This window comes from Hirundo rustica, chromosome 11 (genome assembly GCF_015227805.2).
Source record: "Hirundo rustica isolate bHirRus1 chromosome 11, bHirRus1.pri.v3, whole genome shotgun sequence".
NCBI lineage: Eukaryota > Metazoa > Chordata > Aves > Passeriformes > Hirundinidae > Hirundo > Hirundo rustica.
In genome coordinates this window covers 15,282,717-15,299,221 of record NC_053460.1, presented here as the reverse complement: position 1 = coordinate 15,299,221, position 16,505 = coordinate 15,282,717, and the positions used below count along the sequence as shown (strand labels likewise).

The following is a 16,505-nucleotide window of genomic DNA, read 5'->3' as shown; positions in this document are numbered from 1 at the left end:
CTGTTGCATCTCTTATATGCACGGTGATTTTAGGGCTTCAGTCCTTCCAGCCTGTGCAGTGAAACAGAAATATTTCTTATCTCCAGTTTTCAGTTTGTCAGCAGTGTGCTTAAGAAAAGTCTTCTGCAAGCTAAACCTGAAGCTTGGAAGATGTCCTGGTGTTCTCTAAGTGACCGTCCTTTGGTGTCCAAGCCACACTGCAGTGAAATGCATAAAATGCATTTGTATGTACTTACATGATGAAAAGTGCCCTGTTTTATTCAGCGTGTTTTCTAGCATCCATCCTCAGAAATGACTGGGGTAAAAGATAATGGTTTTACTGTCGTAGGTGCAGGATGACTAACTCGTGTCAACTGATAATCCAGGAGCAGAGCCAGATGGCCTTGGAGGTAGGGAATCATCAGATAAAAGCCGTCAGGCAGGGTACTACTTTAATCCCTAGGGTAACTGTGTAGGAAGGAGCAGGGCTGGAAATGCCTTCAGGAGAAGGGGAGGAAGAACTAGTGCCGTGCAGAAGAAAAGACTGATAGGTAGAGATCCAAACCATTGTATGGTCCCCAGAATAGAAATACCTGAATTCATGTGTTGCTTTCATTCACTTGCCTTCAAAATCGTGTGTAGGACCATGCAGTTGTTTAGAGTTAAACATATGCTTTTCTTTCTAATTAACCCCCAAATCCCTTTTCGTTTGCCATATTAATTTAATTAGTTTGGGCATAAGTGTACAATTCTGGCAACCACCTTAACCTTGTGAGTAAAATGCAGAGATGCAAACCAGATGAACAAAACTGCATTGGAGTTGCTGCAAATTTTAGTGAAAGAATATTTGAAAAGTAGAAGGTAGAAGCTGAGAGAGCAAAGATTGTGTGTGAGTGGGTTTTTTTATCTGCTGAAATGTATCATTTACCCAGGATACCTTGTCTTCCTTTGTTTTTGCTCTGGGCCTGCAATAAAATGCTTCCTATCTATATTAGTTAGAAAATAGTCCGATGTAATATATGAGAATAGTGGTGCCTTATTTCCTCATGCTCATATGTTTTCTGTGTAAAATATTCTAGCAGCAGTGAAATCTTGCTGTGTGATTGCATTTCATTTTGAGATGGTTAGCTGAATAAGCAAGAGGACAAGCAAGCAGTAAGCTGAATGAAAGAAAAAATAAATAAAATTTTACAGCACATTCTTGTTGTAGGAGTGTGCAACACAAAATTGTGTGACTCAAATGCTCAATCTGGTCTTCATGATTAAGCAATAAGCAAAGTACAAAACAAAGTTATCATCCTTTAGAAACTTGTGTTCGATCGTGAAAAAGCGAAATATTTAACATTTCTCAAAGGAAAACATCTTTTGTTACTTAATCTTCACTGGTTGTGTTTTTTAGCTAACAATACCATGTGTTTGTATTAGGATAAAATTTAAAAAAATTTTTATAGATACCGCAGTCATTTTATATAGTTGATTTACTGAATGTTGATAAAAGGAAATGAAACAGTTAAATTTTGTATTAAAATGAGAGTGTGATTTGTTGTAAGGACTGGAAGATACACTTTCATTGCACTTTAGGTGAAGTAGTTGCTTACTTTGCTGAAGTAGAATGTCTTTGTGTGTTGGATGTTTGTGTCACACCCAGTGTAATGGAATTCTGATCCAGGAGTGGGTCTTCTCAGCAGCAGCACTGGAAACATGTAAAAATGTTAATGCTGTGGATTCCCCCAGATTCTGCTGCTTACATCCAGCAGAGATGCCCCTGTGTGATTTTTCTGTGTAAAAACTGTGAGTGTGTAATAATTACTGAAATCTGTCAGATCCCTGGAAGAGTATTCCACTTTCCAGATTCCCCATCAAAAAACCCTTTAAAGCGGCAATTTCTTAAGCTAAGGAATTTGCATTGTTATAGCAGGGATGCTGCTTGCATTGAGTGTGGGACCTACCTGCATGGGGGAAGGAGGTGCTCTCTTCTTCCTCGGGTCTACAGGAGCTGCTGGTGACGTGGGTCAGGCAGTCAAGGGCCGTGGAGGGTGGAAATGAACTCGCATGGTGTGGTCTGGAGAGCTTCAGTTCCTGTCCTGAGCCTTCCCTGTGACAGGGAAGCCTACTGCTTCCCTGTCACAGTAGGACATAAATGTGGAGGGAAGCTCAGAGGGGCTGCCCAGCCCGTCCCCAGGCCAGCCTCCGCAGCCGTGCCCCTCCTGGCAGACACACAGGACATCCCAGCACTTGCCAGGCAGTGCCTTCCAGGTGCTGCAGGTGGATGGTAGCCTGGCCTGCAGCTTCCTGGGGGTTGTTGCACTTCCAGATATTCCACAGGCTGACTTGGTTGTTGATAGCTTGAAGGAAAGGTTTGGAGCACTTGGTACTGCTGCGGGTTGTCCTTTGGAGTAAGCCGTGGGTGCTCCCAGAGTTTGTTTTTGTTAAGACCCAGTCCAAAGTCCACTGGAATCAAATATTTTTCTTTTACTGACACTACTAACTTGATTGGGCTTTCACTGAGATCTGTAGTGCCAGTTTAAGGAGCAGAATTTCATCTGTGTTATTTTGTGCTTCTGCTCATTGTTGGTGCAGTGTAGGCACTGACAAATTCTGGTAGATGGCTCTTGGCTGGGTCCTCGACTTCTCAAGTAACCTTTTTGGTCTGAAGAACCTCTAAGTAGTTGTGAGTAGATGCTTAGCAATTGCTTTTCTTAAGAGGAATATAACATAATATAATGTCTCAATCAGGAATGGAGATTTTTGTTTGATGGCTTTGTTTGATTGAATTTTTTATTCAATCAGGTAGCGTGTTTAAATCTGTTTGAAATAATTATACAACTACTAATGGGATGCCAAGAAACTTTTGTTAATATTCAGAATAGTATTAAGTTATAAATAGACAGTGTTATCAGTCAAGTGTCTGTATCAATAGGTAACAGCATTGTACAAATTTGTCTGTTGATTCTATTCTAAAAACACACTCTTTATCCTTACTCTTTTAGTACAAAATTACATCTCGTTATGGATAATATGTCATGTCTCCCTAAAAATGTGATCTTGATTTTCATCCCATGATGATACTTTACTCAATAAATCAAAATCTTCCTCAACAGTTAGCAACCAACTTATTTAACGGTTATGCCTGAAATGTTGATACAGGGAATTTAGCAGTTAACAGTGTTTATACATTCCAGAAGCATTAACAGGTTGGGTTATACTGGAATCCAGTAAATATCCGTGAAACACGTGGGAGAACGATGTGCTCTGCGGGGTCTGAGCTCTCGCCTGCCAGACATCTCGTGAAATACCAAATGCAATAATAAAGTTTATAATGATGATATTGTCAGGGGCACACATTGTCTGTTATCGCCGACGAGGAGGGAGCAGGGCCTGTCTCCCGGTGTTTAGACTGAGGCAGGAGAACACTACAGATGTTCTTATCTTCTGCAGATAGTTTTGTACTGAATCAGTGGGTTTTACACATTCTTGTATACGAAAAAAATGCTCTTCAACTTCAGAGTGATTCTGAAGAAAATAAAAGGAGGATAGTGTTTGTCTGTGTCAAGGTTGTTTGCCATTTCTGCAATAAAAGTTCAGCAAAATATCCCTACCAAATCTGTAATTTTCCCAGTAGCTTTTTGCCTTTGGTTGCTGGTTTTCCTTTATTGCAGTCTAAAATGGACATTCTGCTAAAACGAGTAAAAAATGCCATTTAGCTACAGTCTGCATGCTCACAGGCAATGTGCTGGCTGCCTTGTACCTGATCTGTTTAGCAGCTGTGGGGTGGGTAACCCCAAAGCAAGCCAGGACTTCTAAAACTACTACTGTTCTTTTGTCTCTGTGCATATAGATGACATTTTCTCAAAACCTTCTACAGAGTTTTTTACTTCTGTTCCTTATGACAAAACATGGCAAAGAAAGACAGAACATCAATTCCAACTACAATCTTGAAGTCTGAAGCTGCATTTTAGCCACACTATACTGGGTATTATCTTTATTATCTTTGGGTGCTTGCATGTATGTAAATTACATTAAAAGCAAGATCAAGGCATTCATGAAATATCGGTGACATCAGTGGAAACAAGATGAACGAGCTATTATGAGAGATGAAAAATAAAAAAAAAGATGCCTTTAATTTGACAGTGAACAAAACCCACCGACTTTATAACGTGAGAATATTTTTAACAAATAGTCCGTTAAAGCTTTGCCACAGCCATGCCCTCGATGGCATCTCCAGGCTGTCAGCAACCCCATTATAAAATTCTCTTATGAGGATGCAGCTTTAGATTATTACCTAAACCTCTGTTACTTGGAATGTAGTAATATCTTGCTTTGCCTGAAAGCAGGTTCACTTTTTAGAAGAGCTACTCGTTCAAACTCTTTATGTTAACAAATTGTCATAAATGCATTCTTTGATATTCAGGTTCTCCTGTTTTCTGAGGCCTGCTTATTAAAAACAATTTCACAAAACCTGCCTTCAGTCAAAAGTCTCTGGCAAATGCTGGTATTTTGAAGTTTAAATAGAACTTCATATCCTACATAGTAATATATATATTTATCATAATATTATGTATGTCTTTCATGGATCCGAAACTTGAAACTGCAGAGATAAATTCAGACATCAAAACTAGGAATACTTGGTTAAAGAAACCTAACTTTTGATACATATACACACATTTTTTCTTGGGAAAAAATATTGCAGTGAGAGATTAAGTTCTTGAAATTAGATATATTCATAATCTGTCAGTCTATGCAGCAAAACAATGATTTTTCAATGTAAATTTTATGAAGTGTTAGACAATATTGGTAGTCAGTGAAATACATCGTTCCTTTGCAGTAGTCTTTTAAATTTTTTGCTCTCATTCATATTCATTCCTTGAAAAAATGTACTTGAGGGCTTTTTTACACACACTGCATATCCAGAATATACAGTTTTTAGCACAGTGTAGCTTCGTGTCCATGGGGCTGTTCATTGACAGCCAAAAGAGGCTGGGATCTTAGGAAACAGCAGCATAATTTTCTGTTTCCTTTTTTCCTGAGGTAGAATGAAACTACTTGGGGAAATTTAGTAACATTTAGGATGAAACGGCGTTTTATTTACCCCGCAGTACTGAAGGGATCTCAGGAAGAGGGAATCCCCGTCTGTATCCATGAGGCTGTACTAGAACATTTGACCATTATTTTGCCAAAGGAGCCTGAATCCCAGTCTGGCTGGCTCTGTGTGGAACTGGCAACCACAGAGCTGGCCAGGAGAAACAAGCCTTAGAATATCTGCTTTATATTTTGTTTGTTTGCTTTGTATTTGTTTAATAATTAAGTGCTATGATTTTGAACTTTCCTATTTTGACAGCGCTTTGGTGGTGTGTCCAGTTTGGGGTTAAAAAAAAAAAAAAAAAAAGAGTTGTATAAACAATGCTGTGAACTTGGAATTTCTGAATTTTCTCTAAAGGGAAATCAGAGTTATATATATCTTAGTTTTCAACCCATAATGGGGGGTAGTGGGAGGTGGAGATTCTTTCTTGCTTCACAAGAAAAATCTGAGAATTAATGCTTACAGTGTACAGCTTTGTAAGGAGATTGTGATATGTAGGTGACACTTTTGAGGTGGACTTTCTAATTCAGTTTTTTGTTTTGCCGTATGTGTTTAGCCTTTGCTGTGTTATGGCAGTATGTTCTTTATCATCGGTCATTCAATCTAAGAGAAAGGCAGTTAAAAGAAAAAGAAACTTGTATTTTTAAGTTGTTGAAGGAAGGGGTCTCTTTTTTAAGTTTAACAATTCAAAAACCAAAGTGGAAGTTAAGTGGCTGCAAAGAAAAAAAGAATCATCTTAATAGTCAAGTTATTCTAAATTAAAAAGGAAAGAAAATAAACAATCAAAAATCCTTATCAAGTTCTTTGGGAAACAGAAAAGGAGGAAAAAGTCTAAGGAAAGCCAAACCGGCTAATGTTACAGTTGTCACAATTACTCATATCCTATGCCAAAGCTTGAGGAAGCTAGGTAAAAATGAGCCAAAACTGGCCTTGGATCTCGTGGCTCTGGGTTCTGCTCATGTCAGTGTTTGCATCTGAGTCTCACTTTCAAATCTGGCCTTACTCTTCACAAAAAGATATGTTAAACCATGTAGGTCTAAAATAAAAGAGGAAGGGGTTCTGCATACTGTGTAAATACAGAAATGGATTTTTTTTTTTTCAGATGTATGCAGAAAATTACAAGGAATATTTTTATTAATTATAGATGTTCTCAAATTTTGTCATATTGTTTTGCTTGATTTTTAGGCAGTTACATAAATATACTTTTCCTGAAATTGTTTCAAATTATACTTTTCAGTAAATTCAATTAAATGTATGTTTTTGCAGACAAATAGTATGACCCTGATTTCTCAGTTACCTCACTGACTGCTTTGAGACTGGATATGATTGCTGCACTGGGTCTGCTTCTCTGAAAATTGTACTTCATGGACAGCATACTCGTCTATATTTTCCTATACTTTATGTGCACATATAAAAGAAGCATAGTTTATATGTAGAGCTTGAACAATCTGTCTATTTTTACAGATAAAGATAGTGTATATACATGAGTGCAATGGCTTTATTAGGTACTTGTGTAATTTACTAAGAAGTGAACCCCGTAATTTGCCATTGTCCTGGAAGTAATCTTAATATTCCAGCTTGTCAAGCGCTTTGGATACTTGGCATTTCAGTAATTGCTGCATCATGGGCAAATTTTTTTACTTCTTCTCACAAATACCCTGCAATTATCCCTCTTGAAGTTGAAGTCAGTTGAGAAACAGTCAAAAAAAAAAAAAAAAGACCCAACGATTCAGCCAAACTTTTTTAGATTCCTAAGTAGCTCTGATATGCATTAGCCCTAGCGTTTGTATGTAAAAAGAGATATTAAGTAATTTTATAGCATATATTATTTATAGCATTTTTTCTCCTAAATCTTAACACAGTTTTGTGCATAGGCATTTGACAATAATCCCATTAAGATGGTTAAAAACATTCCTAAAACGAGCTGTAGAAAACCGTGTGGGATCTGTAAAATATATACGACAATGTGGTTTAGAAGAGAAGTTTTGTCATATTTGGTTGAGCCGATTCCAACACCCGTGTGTGGTTTTTGATTAGGCACACAAGTGCCCACTCTGTATATAGTCAGTTTCTGGTTTTCACATTCTTTTTTCCCTCAGCCCTCTGTTCTGATTATGTACTGGAGAGCAGTCTCTGTTCCATTGATTTCTGTCTGTCTACCAAAGGATGAAGTTTGCTCATCTCACACACACGTCTGTCAGCGCTGCACCAAGGGTCAATCCCGCGAGAGGCAAATTGAAGAAATGAAAACAAATAAGTTATAAAATAAAGTGACAATAATGTGCAGTAGCATAAAGATTGCTTTGGGCTGCTTTTGAGAAAGACAGCTAATGACTGGCCCTGTTGGATGGAACGGGAAGGGTGCGGGAGGAGAGGGCGGGCAGGGAGCTGGGGGCAGCCGTGGGAGAGCAGAGCTGCCTCTTCCTTGCGCTTTCTGAGGCTGGGCAGGGCTCGGTGCAGGCAGAACTCTGTGTGTTTGCAGTGGGTAGCTCCTGGTGAAAATCAGGTTATCTGGGGATCTGTGAGCCAGGGTGTCAGAATCAGGCCCAGGGGTGTTACGGAGTTTCGCTGTGTTCCATGTCACTGCAGACATGAATCTTTTAAATTCCTCAAGAAAAAACAGAAGAACAAAACAAAACAAACAAACAAACAAACAAAAAAAACCCACAAAACCCCACAACTACAGAATATTTCAAAATGCACTTTTTTTTTTTCTTTTTAAACCAAGTTTTATTTTTCAAATAAATGATCCATGCATTAGAATGTCTGTAAACAAGCACTCATGTAAATGTATTTACATGGACAACTGGTAGTGTGTGTGCGTGTGTGTGTGTGTTCAACATCTACGAATCCTGGCCTAATGCAGTTGAAACATTCAAGTCTCTTTTAAGATTGTAATTGAAGTAACATAATATAAATGTAAACTTTAGCTTAGAGCACACAGAGCATACAAGACAGTTTGACACCTTCATTTCAGCAGTAAGAAATTACCATTGTCTCTTGTTTCTTGCTTCTAGCTTATATGACCAAGCCAAAAAGTAATTACACAATTAGGGTTGACATACTGGTTCCTGTAATATTTCTTGCTGTAGTTTTTTGGTGGATTATTTCTACTTCAGATTTTCCAGTCCTTTGTAATTCATACCAAGATGTCCATTTTCATTGCAACAAATTTACTCATGAAGATTGCAAGTCTTGCATAATTTAATGATGAAAAGGCAGCTTTTCATTTTCTCCAAATGTAGTTATTTGTAGATTAAAGATAAACATTTGTGGAGCTAATATGGGTTTTGTAAGAATTTTGTCACCAACTTGAACACTGAATTGTTATGTAAAGGAATGGAAAAGTGTGTAAATAATTACAGAATTATGCATTTTAAAAAGAAGGATGTACCGTAATGTGCTACTGCTGATCAGGAAGGGAAGCAGTGTCCATAGGTCAGGTAACACTTAGTTTGCTGTATTCTGCATGTACAGAATGGGAGTCATTGATGTTTTCCCAGTTCTTGAAGACACTCAGTAGTACCAGTCAGTGTCTCTCCAGGCCAGGGGAGCTCTCATTCCCTCTCCAGGTATTCAAGAGCAGGTCAGATGCAGTGCAGCCCTACCACCCACCCGGTCCTTGGCTCAATTTCTTTCCCGGTCTGTTCCTTATTTCTGGGGTGTGGAAAGCAGTTTCTGAGTCCTGTAATTCTGTACCTTAAGACTTGCCCTCTCCAGGAATATTCTGGGACAGCTGTGCATTATCGCCTACTTAATTATGTAGTTCTGCCTGGGACTTGTCCAGGATGATGCAAAAGCAGTGCTATATGGTATTGTTCTCTGTTCTCTGGGGTTTTTTGGTTTAACTAAACCCCTCGTCCTAATTCTGTGCTTTTTGACCATTCCTGAGCTGTACCTTAATTCTCAGAAGAGAATGATGATGGGATGAAGATCCTGGGTGAGTTTATAGGTGCAGAGTGAGGCATCTGCTGCAGACTCGAGCTGTCCATGGCTTCTGCAGCTAAACTGGCTGTTCAGATCCCTGTTGTGAGGTTTCCTTGCTTTTGATCCAGACACGGGAGCTTCATCTCATCCTGGAGCCGAGTCTGTCATTCTGTAAAATACAATGGAGGGCTGGGGAGGAAGTATAGTGAGTTTGCTGGTGACAAGCCAAGTGGAGGGGGGTTGCCAAGTATTAATCATTTGTATAAAGCTGCATCCACTCTTCAGCCAAATGAATCTGTTCTGCCTTGGTTTCTCACAGTGACAGTATCAAGATATTGGTAGTTTTATAACAGAGTTGTCTTTTTACATGCCTTTTAAATTATTTCTATCTCCTTGTGTGTCGAGTGCCCTTAGGAAGGGACTTTGTACTTCCTTGAATTTCCCTGTACAAGTTTCCCGGTTAGGACAGATTATATACTTATAGGTATAAAATAGATTTTGCGGTCTTTAAAATTAATTCTTTCTCTCCCAGCCCTCCTCTCTGAGATGTCACTGGGTTGCAGTATCTTCTCTGCAAATCAAGGCTGGAGACTTTGAGCAGCACTGTTGCAGGGAACATTTCTACAGGGAGAGACAAAAGGAGAGGGATGCTTCTTGCAATGGGCTACTGCTGTTTCAGCCAGTTATTCTTTTAACTAGAAAATGAGAGTACACATAGAGGCTATTAAATCATTAATTACAGAATGTACTTCTTTCTGTAAACACATACAAAACATGGTTAAGAGGTAACAGAAAGAAACAACTTTCCTTTTTTTGAAGCTAAGTGCAGGATGTGAAGTATCAAGCAGGAACCATGCACAAAGTTGTATTTTTTTTCTGATGGAGTTTATACCAGCATTTTCCTTAATTATTCTTGATGTTTTGCCCATTATACCATTAACTTCTTTGGAGGACAAAGATAAGTTGCCAGTATCCACAGGAGCAAAGTGTGAAAACATTTAATTATTGATATCTTAGTAACCAAGATTCTAAAATGACATTGTCAAAATCCATAATGATCAGACAGAAAATGTATCAGCTTGTTGTTGAAAAATATGTCTCAGACTGTGTAGGATCAGAACATGCACAATCCCAAGAAAATAACCCACTGGTTTCCTGCATTCCCACTATGTAACAGCTTTACCCAGGGTTTTCTGTGCTTGAAAATTCTTATTGTTAATGTTCTCCTCATTCTTCATTTTAATTTTTGCCTTTCTCTGATTGTTAATCTCAAACATACGTTTCACTAAATGAACTCCCGCGTTCTCGCTGGGCGGATCTGTAAATCAGTTAAACGGTCAAGCAGAGCCTCACGTTATAATGGTCCGTGTTCTCCATCTCTTTAAAATACAGGTTTCATTAACAGAACAGAGCTGTTTAATACATATTTTCTTTGTATCTTGAATTAAGGATTTCTTCTCCCCCCCCCCCCCCCCCCCGCTGAAGGCTGTGGGAAGGGTACACAACTCATTTCTGTGCACAGAATTTCTGGTTGGCAGCTTCTGGCACGGGAGCTGGGGCTGGAGGTGGAGGATCTGTGGGAAGGCAGAGCAGCACCCACGAGGAGCTGGAAGGGTTTTGTGGTTGTCTGTCCTGCTGCTGCCGTGCTGGTGGCACCAGGCTCTCCTGCCTGGGCAAGGACAGAGGATGGAGAGCGTGCAGGAGAAGAGGGCAGCTCCTTGTGTGCCGTGGACTTCCACCTGGAAGGCTGTGCTGTCACCCCCTGGAGAAGAGCTTTGTGTGGGAACCTTTCCCAAGGCAGAGCAGTGTCACAACCCCCGTGTCACAACCCCCCATGCCCTGTGCTCCAGAGCTGGGGTCACACAGGCTCCAGAGGGCACTTCCATTGAGGTGTGCTCCTCATTCCCCTCGTGTAGCGGAGCTGGGCTGTACCTGCTGCTGGGCACGTGGTAGCTGAGACCTCAGGGAACAAGTCAGTTTGTAAACAAATGAACCAAAAAAGTTACCTGAATATAGATTGAAATAATTAAAAGTTACTTGAGTGTGTATTTAGTCTACAGTCAAATTAAAAAAATAAAATAAAACTCCCTCGCTGAAGTGCTATTTACCATTAATATATTTAATTAAAAGATACTTCTGTGTTCCATTTTTCACTCTCTCACAGGTGCCAGAGCTTTCATGTTTATTAATAGCATTAGATCAAATAATGCAGATGTTTGATTTCAGACACTGGGATATGTTGCAGGTTAATCTTTCTAGAAGGATACACTAACACTATTTACGATTCCTTTGTGCCATGAAGTGTTTTATGAATTACTTTCAAAATAGGGATACTAGTGTAAGAAAAATTACATTTCAAATCTGCTTTTGCTTTGAAGGTTCTTTTTTTTCTGTTTCCAGCAGTGGACCTTAACTTGTAAGATATCCCTGTAAAATTCTTACATTACAGGATATGCATTTCACAAAGCTATTTAGGATTCTTTCATGTAGTAGAGGTTTTACTTTCTTTATTCAGTGATTATGTCTGAGAGCTTAAAAAGCTTAAAAGTGGATATTTAATTTGTGGTGTGCTTTCTGAACTTGCTGCTTGTTACAGGTACAGAGGGATGCTTATAAATTCGGAGCTCACCACTGCAGTAGTCATGTGAAGATACTGAAAATGCATATAAGAAGTGTTTCTATACAGAAAGTAGTGTAGCAGGTGACTGGATTTTTTTTTTTTTTTTTTTCTTTTACAAATAATGTTCAAAAACTGTGATTTAGATAATTAATCCTAAAAACAAAACAAACCCCCAAACCAACCAACTAACCAAAAACCCCCAAACAAACAATCAAACAAAAAAACCCCAAACCAACAGGTAATTGATGATTCCCCTGTAATGTTTAGGGACATCTCATCAGCATTTGTCATAACCAGCCCTGTTAGAAAAATGTTCTAATAAAATTATGAGTTCTTTGCTTTCTTTCCTACTAGAATGTCAGAATCAGCTCATTCATCCAGGATCATCTTTTGCATACCTCCAGAGCTTTGCTTTCTTCATGGTCTCCTAAATGAACAGTACAATGTACTTTTCACCAAAAGCCAACATAGCCCTTGTTTATTAAACTTCATTATTTCCCCTACCTCTCCAGTTTTCTTTGAACCTGTAGTGTCAGGAAGAATTGTAATTGATGCCGTATGGGTAACGCTTTGTGATAAACGAACGGGCTGTTCATAGAATCTAACAGCAGTTATCATTTCTGCATTATTTCTCGTGTTTCCTTTGATGTCCAGTACCTTGATAGAGTGCAGGGGTATTAAAAAAACTCTTTATGTCTGAACCTACCATTATTCTCTTTGTTTATTGCAGTGGTAACCAGAGGCCCTGCTCAGAGCCGGGGTCCCTTTGTACTGAACACAGGATGTGGGTCCTCGTCTTGAAGAGGTCACAGCATAATTTAGTCCACATTAGTTAATTTTCTCTAAATATTGCCTTTTTTACTTACTCACCAAAAATGAAAACAGTTTATATAACATCACATCTTGAGGTGAGGTAGAATATTTTGACAGTGCCCATTGCCTCAGCAAAACTTGCTGCAGGGTTTTCATGCCACGTTCAGCAGTTCATTACCTGTCTGTAAAACTCTGGACTGAATGCTGGTAGAAGACAGTTTGAAAATCCTTTGTTAACTGCTGTCATTTTTTAGCCAGTTCTAAAGGATTTTCCGTTTCAAATCCTGAAATTTTAATTTCACTAAGAGCTGGGCATTTCACGTACATGAGTCTTTGAAAATCTCAGCTTCAAGGGAAAAAGGTTATTTGTATTTAAAATTATACAAATAAAGGTAAATACATGTTTTAGATGAATGGTTGTGTTCATGCAGTTTATAAAAAAGGACTTTAATTTTTATAAACCATCATGTTTCAGTTTTTGCTGTGCAAACTGAGTAAAGTATGGGAAGTAATTTTATTTTTAACAAAAAAGATTAACTTGCATGGCAGTACAAGATCACTAGTCACTGCTGTTGTCCTGGATTTGGTTGACATAGAGTTAATTTTCTTCCCAGTAGCCAGTACAGTGCTGTGATTTGGATTTTAGGATGAGAATTATGAGGGTGACACACTGATGTTGCTGAGTACTGCTCACACAAGAGATTCTCAGCGTCCTGTGCTCGGCCAGTCAGGAGGGGCACAAGAAGCTGTGAGGGAGCATGGCCAGGACAGCTGCCCCAGAGTGGCCACAGGGATATTCCATGCCACAGAACATCAGGGTCAGTGTGTAAACTAGGGGAGTTGGCCAGGAGCCACTGATTATTGCTTGGGTACAGGCTGGGTTGTTTTGGGGTTTATTTTTTTCTCTCTTTTCATTGCCTCCCTTTCCACTGCAGCTATATTATTATTATTATTATTATTATTATTATTATTATTATTATTATTATTATTATTATTATTCCAGTTGTTAAACTGTTCCCAGCTCAGGGGTTTTACCTTCTTTCCATGTCTCCTCCCATCCCACCCAGGGTATGGGCAAAGGGCTGCGTGGTCCTTGGGGGGCAGCTGAGGTTAAAGCACGAGGTGTTGAGACCCATCCTGAGGTACCTCTGGGTGGCTGAGGGCTCCTTGCTCGTGGCCAGGCAGTGCAGGAGGGCAGTGGTGGGACCACACAGCTGTTCCTGCTCTCTCCACAGCTTTCACCTCATGATGAACCTGAGCTGGAGCATGGGATGCTGTTTCTCCTGCGCCCCTTGGAGGGCAGGTGGAGTGAAGTAGGCTGGAATCAAAATGTTTCTGTTGAGAGCTGAAATCCATATGATAATGGATTTATCAGTGGTGTTAGCATCACAGAAAACCTGGGAAAGTTCAAGCGTTTGGGTTAGTGAGGACCAACATTTCTGACAACAAACACGGGAGGACACGCAGACTTATTGTCGCCTTTGTCACACGCTCCTTCTGACGTGAGGAGACCACCTGCAGCACTTGCAGATTATGCACACTGTATATTGATTTCTTTTTTCCTAGGTACTTTCAATACATCAACAATAACTGGACTTGTGTATCTTCTTACTACAGATTATTGCAAAGAATTTCGTAAGCATTAATTAATTATAACATCCCAATATGAAAGCCAGATCCTGCATTACTGTGCAATTCCATTCAAGTCAGCAGAGATGCTTTTGAACCTACAGGGAACTTGACCCAAAGGTGTATAGTGGAGCTTATTACTTATTGCACTAATTACAGAGAAAGAGAAGGTGAAAGGGAGGAAATGGGTTGGCTGAAGTCACACAGCAAATCAGAGCTTAGAATAAACTTCAAAACTCTCATCACAGATTTTTTACTGCTGTCTCACATGCTCAGATCTCTGGTAGGGTTTTCTTAAGATTTCTGACTATAGTAATTTAATGCACAAACTATTATTCTTTTATTCAATTTTTTCACAATCCATGGAGCAAACTCTTCAGGCTTTCTGTAGAGGACATATAATGGGTGTCACAACTAAACTCCATCTCCTTTCTGCAGTTAAAGCTTCCTTCGGTCAGTTTCAGAAAAGAAAAAAAGGGTTCTTTTGATAATAAAATGGCACAATGTGTTTCTATGTTCATGCTTTTTAAAAATACAGCTATGTATCAAAAAATATTTCACCTTCATTCTTTCTAAGAATTACCACTTAATTACCTGGTTGTCACAAGGAGTCTTTGGGACAAAGTTTACTGAGTATGTAATGTACAGTGGTGGCTTTAGTTGAGAAACTTTTACTAAACAATCTGTGTATAAGTTGATCTTCAATGAACCTAATAGTAACTGGAGTATTTGGCAGCAGAAAAAAGTCAGCTATCTGTTATTCTGCAATGTGCCTGTTGCTCCTGTGGTCTGGACTCTTAAAGAATACTGAAAACTGAGGCAAGAAGATAGGACCCTTCAGCATCCAAAAGGCAGATTTTTTACAGTATCAATTAAGGAAATATTGGTTCTCCCAAAGTGAACCTAAAGGTGAATTATAGCCAGGTAGCAAATGGAAAATTGTGCAGTCCCCTGGTGTCCTTACAATTTTATTACAGAATTCAGAGTGATGTCTAAGTTAAAACAAGTTGTCCATTTTTCCATGACTTCTCAGGAACATTTTTTTTTCCCTTTGACTTCAGCTTAGTATTTTCAAGCAGACCAATTTTGCTATTCACACAATTTGGAGTAGAGGGAGCAAAGGAGGGGCTAAAAATAGATCTTATAATGGAACCTGTGTATGTTCTTAACCATGGTGAGACACTTATCTGTCCATTATGTTGTTGACTAACGTTAACTTCTGTGCTGGCTTTGTAATGTATTGCATTAAGCTAAATGAGGCTATTGTGTGATGTATCAAGACACAGTCACGTAGCTTTGCCTGGCCATTTGCTCTTGTTAGTATTGTATGTGATGGACTTTAATAGCTGTGAAGAGCTCGTGGAGTTACTCAGATCAGCGGTGTGTGGGTTTGTGCCTCCTCCTGGAGTCCTTCTGTGCTCCGGACTTGTCCCCGCCCCACGGGAAGTGCACCAGCCCGGCAGGAACGCCTCCTGAATAGCTGTGCTAATAACGGGTCCCTGAGTCATAAAGTCGCCTTTTTGGCCAATAAGGTGGATTTGGGGACTGGTGTGGACTCCTGTGTGTTCTCCCCCAAACTGTCCCCTGCTCACAGGGAGTGCTGGGGACACGCCACGGGGCAGGGTGGTCTCACCTGTCCCCAGTGCAGCCCCAGCCCTGGGGTCACTCCAGGGACCTGAGCTGTGCCCTGGGCTCTGCTAGCCGGGAGATGAAAGGCATGACTTGCCGTAAGAACTTTCCTTATGCGTGCGTATATGTGTTAAAAATCTGTAAACAAGTATTTACATGAATGCTCGGCTGGCTCCAGGCAGGGTTTGCAGAGAGAGGTGATATCAATACTCTGCTGTCTCAGAACTCCTTCCACTTGTATTCAAATCAAAGTAACGCCCAGTGGCTCTTACTGTTTTAGCATAAAGTAGCAATAGTATCCTGAACCGTGCTTTGCAAAAGTCCTTACATGCAGTTTCAGGAAAGGCAGGCTATGGGAAGAGACAGGCGCATGCCTAGGCTGCAGCAGAGCTCTGCTTTTTGTGCAAATGCCGAATTCTTCTTTCTGAAATTTCATTATGTTTTGCAAACAAGGCTGTTATGTGTGTTACAGTAAGGCATGTATTTTATACATAAAGCTGTGGTTCATCTGTGCAGTTTTCTGTTCTGCAGCATGTCAATAAAATCTCTCCCTCTTCCTCTCCCCTTTATCAAGGTGCAATAGGAAAGGCTGATACCCGTTTTCTATCAAGGTAGATCAGGATTCAACCGAGATAAGCAAGGAAATCTGTTATTCAGAGATCAAACTGCCTTTCTTCCCTGTGGCACAGTGTATGTGATGAGTGAGTGACCCCCCTCCTCCAGACGGACTCGTATGTTGTACAGAGTAATATGTGCTGTGATGCTGGTCATCCAAAAGCTTGAATTTTATAGTTTGCATTTTTTGTTTGGTTTTAGGTTTGCTCTAGT

At 39.8% G+C, this 16,505-nt stretch overlaps 1 protein-coding gene across 3 annotated transcripts in view; it reads left to right on the top strand.

Annotated features, from left to right (window-relative positions):
• Nucleotides 1-16,505, top strand: part of TSHZ3 (teashirt zinc finger homeobox 3) — a 66,160-nt gene that overhangs the window by 17,063 nt on the left and 32,592 nt on the right. Inside the window, exon 1 of one of the 3 annotated variants that reach the window (XM_040075394.2) lies at nt 334-389. The exons of the other annotated variants lie outside the window; for them this stretch is intronic. The gene's annotated coding sequence lies outside the window, so the exon portion shown is untranslated. Of the gene's footprint in view, nt 1-333; nt 390-16,505 lie in introns of those variants that run through there. 3 annotated transcript variants of the gene reach the window in all.